The sequence below is a fragment of the Kogia breviceps genome, chromosome 6 (genome assembly GCF_026419965.1).
Source record: "Kogia breviceps isolate mKogBre1 chromosome 6, mKogBre1 haplotype 1, whole genome shotgun sequence".
NCBI lineage: Eukaryota > Metazoa > Chordata > Mammalia > Artiodactyla > Physeteridae > Kogia > Kogia breviceps.
In genome coordinates this window covers 68,482,501-68,492,697 of record NC_081315.1, presented here as the reverse complement: position 1 = coordinate 68,492,697, position 10,197 = coordinate 68,482,501, and the positions used below count along the sequence as shown (strand labels likewise).

Sequence of the window (10,197 nt, the reverse complement as noted above, 5' to 3'; positions counted from 1 at the left end):
CCTTCAAAAAGCCCCTCAGCTGGTTATGGTTATTTACCTGATGGGGTAACTAGATCCTTCATTGCTGAAGAGTCTGGGCCATTAGTAGTACTTCCTGGATTGGACTGTTGTAGTTTTCCATTGACATTAAGTTAACCACAGAGCATGGTAACATTAAGAGATTCCCTAAAGTATCTCTTGTATTCTAGACATTCTCTTCTTCACCTCCTTATGGAGTAATCATCCAACATCCCCTTGGTAGTCAGGATCAGTCACCTCAGCCAGCAGAGTAACTGCTTTCTTTGCCTATAGATTCAGAGGCCTGAGGAGCCCCAAGTAGCCAAGTGGTAGTCTTAACTTTATGTCTCCTGGTGGAAACATTCCTCCCTCTGGAACTAAGACTTCTAGACCAGCAGAATATAAGGTCATGGGAACAGGAAGCAATTATCTTGCTAGTGGGTCACTAGAGGTAACAGTGAGTGGTGCTACTCCCATTTCCACCACTTTTTTCCTGAATCCATGAACCCTAGTTATAGGAGAAACTGCACCATATATTGGACATTGGTTCAGAAAGAACACAGCCTTCTGGGAAAAGTTGTCCCAGGTCTGCAAGTTATTGCCATTGAGCTGACATTGTAACTGAGTCTTCAAAAGTTCTTTCCAGATAAAGAAGATGTGGTACATATATACAATGAAATATTATTCATCCATAGAAAAGAATCAAATAATGCCATTTGCAGCAATATAGATGGACCTAGAGACTGTCATACTGAGTGTAGTAAGTCAGACAGAGAAAGACAAATATCATATGATATCACTTATATGTGGAATCTAAAAACAATGGTACAAATGAACTTATTTACAAAACAGAAATATTGTCACAGATGTAGAAAACAAACACAATTACTGGGGGGAAGTGGGGGGAGGGATAAATTGGGAGATTAGGATTGACATATACACACTACTATATACAAAATAGATAATTAATAAGGACCTACTGTATAGCTCAGGGATCTCTACTCAATATTCTGTAATGGCCTATATGGGGAAAGAATCTAAAAAAGAGTGGATATATGCATATGTATAACTGATTCACTTTGCTGTACATGTGAAACTAACACAACATTGTAAACCAACTATACTCAAAGAAAAAAAAAGTTATTCCACTATTCTATCAAATCAACTGCTTCAAGGATGGTGCGAGATATAGTAAGACCAATGAGTTCCCTAAGCATAGGTCCACTACATTTGCTGAGAAGTGAGTTCCTTGGTCAGAAGAAATGCTATGTGGAATATGTGACAGTAGATAAAGCATTCTGTAAGTCCACAAAAGGTAGTTTTGGCAGAAACACTGCATGCAAGGAAGGCAAATCTGTATCCAGAGTAAGAGTCTATTCAAGTAAAAATAATAATAATAATAATAAGGTGCTGCCCCTTCATGATGCAAGCTGTCCAGTGTAATCAACTTGCTACCAGGTAGCTGGCTGATCACCCCAGGGAATGGTGTCATATGGACACTCGGTCTCTGCATCTGGCAGGTTGGGCACTCAGCAGTGCCTGTAGCCAGGTCAGCCTGGGTGAGTGAAAGTCCATGTGGCTGAGCCCATGCATCACCTTTATCCTTGCCACCATAGCCACTTTGTCCATGAGTTCTTTGGGTGATGACAACGTGGCTGGGGAAAGAGGCTGGCTGGTGTCCATAGAATGGGTCATCTTATCCTCTTGATTATTAAAATCCTCCCCAGCTGAGGTCACACTTTGATGAACATTCACTTTGGACACAAACATGTTCATGTTTTTTGCCCATTCAGAGAGACCTATCCACATACCTCTTCCTCAAATTTTCTGTAACCAATTTCCCAATCATGTTTCTTCCACAGCTCTGATCATCCAACCAAACCATTAGCTATAGCCCATGAATTGGTGTATAATCACATGTCTAACTGTTTCTCCTTCCAAGTAAATTGAACAGTCAGGTGCTCTGCTCAAATTCTTCCCACTGGGAGGATTTCACTTTCCCACCATCCTTCAGGGATATTCCAGAGAGAGGCAGCAGTGTTGCAGCTGTCCACTTTCAAGAGGTGCCTGCATACCATGCAGACCCATCTGTAAACAAGACCTGCGTCTTCTCTTCCTATACTGACTGATTATATGGAGCTCCCCATGAGGCAGTAGGCGCAGGCTGGGGGAGAGAAGGCAGAGTAGCAGGAGGGGAGATCATGGGCATTTAGGTCACTTCTTCATTAACTTGATTGTGCCTTCAGGGCCTGCTCAGTCCTAGTCATTATTAAACCACTTCCATTAGATGATAGAGCTCATCCCACTTTATGGCTTGCTGAGTCAGATAATACCTAGTTCATAAAGGGCATCTCAAGTCACATGGTAACTTGGTACATTCTTAGTGTTCAGTCTCCACTAAGGCCCAGTAATAATCCAAGGGTTTTTTCTCAAAAGGAGAGTATCTGTGCATGATGGCAAGGCTTTGCTCTAAAATACTAAGAGCCCATGCTGCAATTCGCCTATAAGGACTCCAAACAGCAGCCCTATCTCCCACTGACACCACTGGATCTACTGGATCACTTGGCCCAAGTGGTGGAGCAGCTTGTATGGTAGCCTGGATCTGTTGCACAGCCTTCTCTTATTCTGGGCCCCACTCAAAACTAGAAACTTTTTCAAATCCCCTGGTAAATGGTCTTAAGTAACACCCCAAATGAAGAAAATGTTGCCTCCAAAATCCAAAGAGGCACACTAGGCATTGTACCTTTTGAGATATTAGGAGGTCAGATGCAACAACCCATCCTTTACCTTAAAAAGGGTATCTCAACATGCCCCACACCAATGGACCCCTAGAAACTTCACTGAAGTATAAGATCCCTTAATTTTTGTCAGATTTATTTCTCAACCTCTCACACACAAATGTCTTACCAATAAGTCTAGAGTAGTTGCTACTTCTTGCTCACTAGATCCAATCAGTTTAAAGTCATCAGTGTAATTGACAAGTGTGATTCCTTGTGGGAGGGAAAGGTGATCAAGATCACTGAGAACTAAGTTATGATGTAGGACTAGAGCATTGATATACCCCTGATGTAGGACAGTGAATTAGTCGTTTTGGCCTTACCAGTGAAAACTCTTTCTAGTGGTCCTTATGAACAGGTAAAGAGAAAAAAGAATTTACCAACTCAATATGTGCATATCAGGTACCAAGAAATGTGCTAATTTGCTCAAGTACTTAAACCACAATTGGTACAGCAGCTGCAATTAGAGTCACCACCTGGTTAAGTTTATGACAATCCACTGTCATTCTCCAAAAATTCATCTATCTTCTGCACAGGCCAAATAGGCAAATTGAATGGGGATGTGGGGGGAATAACCACCCCCATATCTTTCAAGTCCTGGATTGTGGTACTAGTGTCTGCAATCCTACCATGGGTGCAGTGCTGCTTTTGGTTTACTGTTTTCCAAGATAGAAGCAGTTCTAATGGATTCCACTTGGCCTTTCCTACCATAATAGACTCACTCCACAGGTCATGAAACCAGTTGGAGATTCTGTCAGCTGTTAATTATGTCTATCCCAATTATGCATTATGGAACTGGGGAAATAACTACAGGATGGGTTCAGGCACCCACTTGACCCACTTTGAGATGGATATGAACTAAAACTCCATTGATCACCTGGCGTCCAGAAGTCCCTACTAGCAGACCACAGTGATGTTTTGAGTCCCTTGGAATCAATGTCATTTCAAAGCCGGTGCCTAGTAGTCTCTAAAAGGTCTGTTTCCTTTATCCCAAAGTACAGTTACCCTGGTAAAAAGTTACAGGTCTATTTAGGGAAGACTAGAGAAAGAGCAACAGTATAAATTTTGGCAGTGTTCCAGAACTTTTCCTCAAGGTGGTCTGGCCTCCTCTTCATTCAAAGCATTCCAAGTCTGTAAAGTGGCTCAAGTCTAGGAATTGATTGAGGGACCATGACTATGTTTTTATGATTCAGGTTAGACTTGTGTTCACTTGAACTAGAACTTTGCTGCTTATATAGATTAAGGAAGAATTTAGTAGGCTTCTTGTCTATTTCACTTCTAAAAAGTCCATAATCAACTAACCAATGCCATAGGTCTATTCAGACTATTCTGAGTGCTGCTTTAACTCTGTTGTCCATCACAGTAACCATGCCCACCTTGCCTTTGGTGGTTGAGCCTCCATCACCCAGGCCTCCAATTCCATTGCATTTAGGTTTCCCAATTCAGTGTCCTCAGTTCCCACCGTAAGGTCTGTCCTGAGGAGAAAAGCAGTCCTATAGTTTATACTAAGTGCTGGGGCTCCCCTCACAAATTTATATCTTACAGTCTTGGTGAAAGTTATGCCTTCTGGATTCTCTCAGGGTGGGCAAGTATGTCATAAATGACAAGACTATTTTAACATTCTGATCTTCCTGAACCTTTGAATCTCTTCATTTACAAAGGCAGGCCTGGCATTTCTAACTCACTCACTATGCTCCTACTTTTGGTTCATGTTTCAGCCAATCAACAAAACAAATTGTTTGAGCCCTTTCTAACTCCCCAAGATGCAACATTAAATGTGGAAAGTCTTCTTAGTGACACTTAGTCAATAAATTTGGCTTGACCCAACTTTATGTTCCAACAACACTTAATTTGACATTCTAAATATCCATTCCCACATATGTTCCCCAGACTTCTATCTCTAAATTACAAAACTCAAGTAGTTCTTTGGAGTAGAGTGCACATCCTCATAGGACATATTTTGTACCTCACTGTTAGGGGCCTGCTGGGACTTTAGTTATGGATTGGGGGGGGTGGTCCTCAAAAGAATCAGCATTGTTTTCCAAGGCAACATTTTCGAGGGGGGTCTTTACATTTTCCTGCTGTACAATATATATTTGTTGCTTATTTATTTTATAAATAGTAGTTTGTATCTCTCAATCCCATACCCCTATCTTGGCCCTCCCCCATCCCTCTCCCCCTGGTAACCACTATTTTTCTTTCTATATACGTGAGTCTCTTTCTTTTTTGTTATATTCATTCATATGTTTTATTTTTTAGATTCCACATAAAAGTGATAGCATACTGTACTTTTCTTTCTCTGCCTGACTTATTTCACTATGCATAATACCCTCTAAGTCCATTCACGTTATTACAAATGGCAGAATTTTATATATTTCTATGACTGAGTAATTGTTTCCATATTTTGGCTATAGTAAATGATGTTGCTGTGAAGATTAGGGTACATATGTCTTTTAAAATTAGTGTTTTTGTTTCATTCAGATGTATACCCAGGAGTGACATTCCTGGATCATATGGTAAGTCTATGTTTTGTTTATTAAGGAGCCTCCATACTGTTCTCCATAATGGCTGCATCATTTACACTCCCATCAACAGTGTACTAGGGTTCTGTTTTCTCCACATTCTCACCAACATTTGTTATTTGTAGACTTTCCAATGATAACCATTCAGACAAGTGTGAGGACATATCTCATTGTGGTTTTTACTTACATCTCTCTAATAAATAGCAATGTTTAGCATCTTTTCATGTGTCTGTTGACCATCTGTATGTCTTCTTTAGAAAAATGTCTATTCATGTATTTAGTCCATTTTTAATTTTTGTTATATTTAGTTGTATGAGCTGTTTATATTTTGAATATTAACCCCTTATTGGTCATATCATTTGCAAATATTTTCTCCAATTCAGTAGGTTGTATTAATATTTTCCTTTTGTTGCTTGTTTCCTTTGCTGTGCAAAAGCTTTTAACTTTAATTAGTTCCCATCTGTTTATTTTTCTTTTATTTCTTTTGCTTTAGAAGACAGATCCCTCCAAAATATTACTACAAGTAATGTCAAAGAATGCTCTGCTTATGTTATCTTCTAGGAGTTTTATGGTTTCCAGTCTTACATTTAGTTCTACAATCCATTTTAAGATTATTTTTGTATATGGTATGAGGGAATATTCTGATTTCATTGACTTATTTGTAGCTGTCCAGTTTTCCCACTATGACTTATTGAAGAGAGATTGTAGAATAGACATTCTTGCCTCCTCTGTCATAGATTAATTGACCATAGGTCCACAGGTTTATTTTGGGCTCTCTGTTCTGTTCCACTGATGTGTCCATTTTTGTGTCAGTACCATGATGTTTATTGTAGCTTTGAAGTGTAGTCTGAAGTCTGGAAGGGTTTATAACTCCAGCTTTGCTTTTTTTTCTCAGGATTGCTTCGGCAATGCTGGGTCTTTTTGGTTCCATACAAGTTTTAGGATTATTTGTTCTAGTCCTATAGGATATGTCATGGGTATTTGGATAGGGATTGCATTAAATCTGTTGATTGCTTTGGGTAGTATCACCATTTTAACAATATGTTATTCCAACCAAAGATCATCAGATATCTTTCCATTTCTTGGGATAATCTTCAATTTTCTTTATCAGAGTTTTATAGTTTACAGAGTATAGGTCTTTCACCTCTTTGGTTAAGTTTATAACCAGGTATTTCTTTCTTTTGATGCAATTTTAAATAGGATTTTTGAAAAGATTATCTTTCTGATAGCTTATTATTAGTAGATAAAAAAACAGCAAATTTACTTATATTAGTCTTATATCCTGCATCCTTGCTGAATACATTTATTGGTTCTAATAGTTTTTTAATGGAGATTTTATGGTTTCCTAAATATAATATAATGACATCTGCAAATACTGACAGTTTTAATTCTTCCCTTCCAAACTGGATGCATTTTATTTCTTTTTCTTGTCTAATTGCTGTACTATGTTAAATAGAAGTGGCAAAAGTGGGGATTCTTGACTTGTTCCTGATTTTAGAGGAAAGCCTTTCAGCTTTTTACCACTGAGTATGATGTTAGCTATGACTTTGTCATAAATGACCTTTAAAATGTTATGATATATTTTCTTTGTATAAACTTTGATAAGAGTTTTATTTTTTAATCATGAATGGATGTTGAATTTTGTCAAAAGGTTTTTTGTGACTATTGAAATGATCATATGATTTTTATCCTTACCTTTTGTTAATGTAGTGTGTCACATTATTGATATGTATATGTTGAACCATCCCTGCATCCCTGGAATGAATCCCACTGGATTATGCTATATCATCCTTTAAATTTATTGTTGAATTCAGTTTGCTAAAATTTCTTTGAGGAGTTTTGCATCTATATTCATCAACAATATTGACGTGTTATTTTCTTTTTTTATTGCATAATTGTGTCATTGTAGAGTGAACTTAAGAGTATACACTCCTCTTCAATTTTTTGGAATAGTTTGAGATGGTTATTAGCTTTTCTTCATATGATTGGTAGAATCCCCTTATGAAGCTGTTGAGTCCTGCCAGTTTCCAGTTAGTTTTCCATAAGAATTGTTCCATATGTAGATGTATGTCTGATGTATCTGTGGGGGGAGGTAAACTCCACATCTTCCTACTCAAAAATCCTGATCCCCCTCCCTTCAATAATTATGTTAAATGTCAATGGACTAAATGCTCCAATCAAAAGACATAGAATGGCAGATTGGATAAAAAATCAAAACCCATCTATGTGCTGCCTAAAAAAGACTCACTTCAGGTAAGACACACACAGGCCGAAATGAGTGAATGGTTAAAGATATTTCATGAGAACAGAAATGACAACAAAGTGGGGGCAACAATACTCCTATTAGACAAAATAGACTTTAAAGAAAAGGCTATAACAAAAGATAAAGAAGGGCATAGAGGGGAGGGTGGAGTCAAGATTGTGCAGCAGGAGGACACAGAGTTCACGTTCCCTCACAACTAGAGCACCTCCCAGGCACTGGTGGAAGATCTTGGACACCTAAGTTGATGGGAGGAACCCCCAAGTGACCAGATAGGACTGGGGGGCAGCAAGGGGGAAGGAAAAGAGGAGGCAGGAAAGGACTGGTGCTCCTGAGGGGCATCAGGGGGAGGGGAGAGGTTTCCATGCCTGGAGAGGCACACTCACCATGAAGGGATCAACAGGGAAAGGGAGAGGCCCTCAGGGGATTGGAGGATGGGAGGAGAATACAGCCAGAGTTTCTGCCACAGATTTGATCCTAGGGAGCCTGCTGAGGTCCTGGCAGATCCTCCACCCTCTGAGTCCCCTACCAGCTGCACTGAGCCTAAGTCTGGCCCACCACCACCCAAGGGGCTTTTCTGGATGTGTGCGTCCTGAGCATAGGGCCCACCCCCTGCTAAGACCCACCCCCATGTAAGATCAGCCCCATCAAAGCCAAGACCTTTACTGGCCTTATTTATTTATTGCCATTGTGGTTCTGTTTTACCTTGTTGTTCTTTCATTTGTATTTTTTCTAATATATTTTCTATTTTTCTAATTTTATTTTTTTTTTACTCTTTGTTATTTTACTGCTCCTATTTTATTATTATTATTATTTTTTGGCAAGCTGTACAGCTTCTAGGATCTTGGTTCACCAGGTGGGAATAGAGCCTGAGCTACTGTAGTGGAAGTGCCAAGTCCAAACCACTGGACTAACAAAGAACCTCAGACCCTAGGGAATATTCATCGGAGTGAAGTCTCTCAGAGAAAATCGTCTTGGCACCAAGCCCTGGCTCTACCCAACTGTCTGCAAACTCCAGTGCTGGAAACCTTAGGCCAAACAACCAGTAAGACAGGAACACAATCCCACCCATTTAAGACATGAGATGACAAAAAAAGTGTTACCGATGAAGTAGCAAGGCAAAAACCTATAAGACCAAATAAATGAAGAGGAAATAGGCAACCTACCTGAAAAAGAATTCTGAGTAATGATAGTAAAGGTGATCAAAAATGTCAGTAATAGAGTGGAGGCATGAATTAGGAAATACAAGAAATGTTTAACATAGACCTAGAAGAAGTAAAGAACAAACAACCAGTGGTGGACAACACAATAACTGAAATGAAAAATACACTAGAAGGAATCAATAGCAGAATACTGAGGCAGAAGAACAAATAAGTGAGCTGGAAGATAGAATGATGGAAATAATTGTTGAGAAGCAGAATAAAAAGAAAAAAAGAATGAAAAGAATTGAGGACAGTCTCAGAGATCACTGGGACAACATTAAATGCACCAACACTCAAATTATAGGGGAGAAGAGAAAGAGAAGTGGTCTGAGAAAATATTTGAAGAGATTGTAGTCAAAAAATTCCTTGACATGAGAAAGGAAATCACCACCCAAGTGCAGGAAGCACAGAGAATCCCATACAGGATAAACCCTAAAAGAAACATGCCAAAAAACACAATCAAACTAACAAAAATTAAATTCCAAGAAAAAATATTAAAAGCAGCAAGGGAAAAGCAACAAATAACATACAGGGAAATCCCCAGTTTATCAGCTGATTTTTCAGCAGAAACTCTGCAGACCAGAAGGGAGTGGAAGGATATATTTAAAGTAATGAAAGGAAAAAACTTACAACCAAATTACTCTACCCAGCTAGGATCTCATTCATATTCAACAAAGAAATCAACACATTTACAGGCAGGCTTCCCTGGTGGCGCATTGGTTGAGAGTCCGCCTGCCGATGCAGAGGACACGGGTTCATGCCCCGGTCTGGAAGATCCCACATGCCGCAGAGCAGCTGGCTCTGTGAGCCATGGCCGCTGAGCCTGCACATCCAGAGCAGTGAGAGGCCCGCGTACCGAAAAAAAAAAATTTACAGGCAAGCAAAAGCTAAGAGAATTCAGCACCACCAAACCAGCTTTACAACAAATGCTAAAGGAATTTCTCTAAGTGGGAAACACAAGAGAAGAAAAAGACCTACAATAACAAACCCAAAACAGTTAAGAAACTGGTAATAGGAATAAACGTATTGATAATTAACCTAAACGTAAATGATTAAATGCTCCAACCAAAAGACACAGACTGGCTGAATGGATACAAAAACAAGACCTGTATATATGCAGTCTACAAAAGACTCACTTAAGGCCTAAGGAGACATACAAAATGAAAGTGAGGGGATGAAAAAAGGTATTCCACAAAAATGGAAATCAAAAGAAAGCTGGAGTAACAATACTCATGTCAGATAAAATACACTTTAAAGACTGTTATAAGAGATAAGGAAGGACAGTACATAATGATCAAGGGATCAATCCAAGAAGAAGATATAACAATTATAAATATGTATGCACCAAAGATAGGAGCACCTCAGTATATAAGCAAATGCTAACAGCCAAAAATGGGAAATCAACAATAACACAATAATTGTGGGGGACTTTAACAACC

At 39.1% G+C, this 10,197-nt stretch overlaps 1 pseudogene; it reads right to left on the bottom strand.

Annotated features, from left to right (window-relative positions):
* Positions 1-285: 285 nt before the first annotated feature.
* Positions 286-10,197, bottom strand: part of LOC136794379 (uncharacterized) — a 161,591-nt pseudogene continuing 151,679 nt past the window's right edge.